Source organism: Trichechus manatus, unplaced genomic scaffold (genome assembly GCF_000243295.1).
Source record: "Trichechus manatus latirostris isolate Lorelei unplaced genomic scaffold, TriManLat1.0 scaffold00032, whole genome shotgun sequence".
In the NCBI taxonomy this organism is placed as follows: Eukaryota; Metazoa; Chordata; class Mammalia; order Sirenia; family Trichechidae; genus Trichechus; species Trichechus manatus.
This window is the reverse complement of record NW_004443968.1, coordinates 1851526-1854042: the sequence shown is the minus strand read 5'-3', so window position 1 is coordinate 1854042 and position 2517 is coordinate 1851526.

Here is a 2517-nt window from a genome sequence, read left to right as displayed (position 1 = left end):
CAAGAAACCACGGTACATGTAAACAGCCTAGAGATATAGGGAGAAAAGTTCCGTGGATTGCTGCCTGAATGTAAGGAGAGTCCAGAGTGTGGAGGCAATGTTAAGGATTTTGAATAGCGCAAAGGGAAGCCAGTGAAAGGTTTAAGTCTCGAGGGTGTTAAAGATTAGATTTGCCACTTAAAATTCTGCTGGCAAAGATTAGGCAGGCCTATAACACAAAAAATAACACATGTGAGGAATATACTTCTCAGTTCAATCAAATATACGAGACCAAATGGGCATCTCCTGTCCAAAAGCAGGATGAGAAGGCAGGAAGGGACAGGAACTTGATGAATGGACACAGGGAGCCCAGGGTGGAAAGGGGGAGCATACTGTCACATTGTGGGGATTGCAGCCAATGACACAAAACAATATATGTATAAATTTTTGAATGAGAAATTAACTAGAGCTGTAAACTTTCACCTAAAGCACAATAAAAAAATTTCCATAATTAAAAAGAAATTCTGCTGGCGTCAGTCTGCATCAGACATTCATTGTGCATCTGTGTATGTCAGTTATAATGTGGAGAATGGATTAGAATGGATGAAGGGGGACTAGTTGGCGTGCTATTTAGAGTAGTCTAGGCAAGAGATAGTTGGTGACATGTGCAGTGGTGGTGTATATGGAGAGTGCTTCCTCAACTTCAGAGAGATTTGATGTATTTAGTAGGCAGAATCAGTAGAACCTGAGGATTGATTGCACATACGAAGTGAGAACAGGAGGAACCCCAGGTTTCTGGCCTGAGCAAATAGATAAATGGTCAGTATATTTACCAATATAGGGAATTCTGGCAGAGGAGAGATTTGTTTTTTGTGAGGGAGTTGATGAATTTGGTTTGGGACATGATGAATTTGCACTCTGTGCAAGACATGAAGTGGGACGTCATTTGTTCCAGGAGGTCAGAGAAGATGATTCTGCCGGAAATATAGATTTGGTTGTCATAGAATTTGCAGAGTGATGAGGAATATGTAAAGGGTAGTTAGAGAAATCCAAAAAGCTGGTAAGGAGAATGCAGAACATCCAAAGAGGTAGAATTTGTTGGAGAAGCAAAGGGAAGTAGAATACTTTTGGAAGGTGAGCACAGGCAACTCTCTAGTCCTGCGCAGAGTTCAGGCAAAGTAAAAGTGAACTGAATATGTTTGCTGGATTTAGTGCCAGAAACATCCTTGGTGAGCTTGGTGAAATTAGTGTTCGGAATGTGGAGGAAGAAGGCAGATTGAGCTGTTTGGGAAATGAATGGAAATGAGAAAACAAATATATGTAACTTGGATTAAAGCACTTGTCTTTGAAGTAGAAAAAGACAATGAAATGATTGAGAAGATGGGAGACAGCTAGAAATAAGTGAGAGTTCTTTGTGTTTTTTTGTGGAAGAGACTGATGCATATTTAAATGCTAATGCACCGGAGCTAGTAGTGAGATAAAGCTTAAAGCAAAAAACTGAAAATATGTAGCTCAAGTTTCTCTCTGGAGTAAGATGGAAAGGGCTGGCATGGGATTCAAAGAATGGGTAAAAGAATTGGCCTTGGGGGAATGACAGCATTTTTAACAGGAGGGAAAGAGCAAAGTATGGGTGACCATACTGTTAGGCCTGGCGATTTGGTGGTTGCAGGAAATAGAGGGTACCTTTCTCTTGTAAGTAAGAGCAGAGATCATTTTCTGAGAGTGATGGAGGTTCTGAGAATTGTCAGACATTGACAGGGAAAATCTTTGTCATGGACACTGAAAAATAGGAAAACAAATTTACTTTGGAAACTTAATCATTACTAGGCAGCATTGAGAGAGCCCTGCTGAAGTCAGTGAACATGAGTTTGTAGTAATAGTAGCAGACCTCTTGGTTATATGGTTTTCTCTGGCAGTAAACAAATCTGGATATAGATCTAAAGCAGAAAGTTGATGAGATTCAGCTACTGTTGAAGTTTCGCCGGAAATGTGTTGGCAGTATAATGGGACAGGGGAGTTTGGAGGGAAATGAGGACCAGAGGACAGAGTGAGTAAGAGCAAATAGAGGGATAAGGGACTGAGAGGTCCTGAGGAGAGAGTCAGCAAACATTTATGAGGTAATTGCGCAAAGGTGTTGGGAAAATGGGCATTTATGGTCAGAGTGGAGTGTCTGAAATTGGTCCTATCAGAGGGCAAGCATTTTGGGTAATGGCAAGGCCATGGTGTGGCTGCATGATTGACTCTGGATGTGTTGCTGCAGAGTAAGGAGATTTCTTGCTGCTTTAGGTCTTCAATGGGGATATCTGAAATAAATATGAGGGTTTAGGGCTTAGGATTTAGGATTCATCTTAAAGGATGTGAGGAATTGTCATGATTGTCTATACTGCAGCTATGAGGTCTTCTATATTTCTTGGATCTGTTTTAGAATAATTCTGTAGTTATTTGGGAAGGTCTAGTAGATTCCTGGTGGCACAGTGGTTAAGTGCTCGACTGCTAACCAGAAGGTTGGTGGTTTGAACCCACCAGCCACTCCATGGG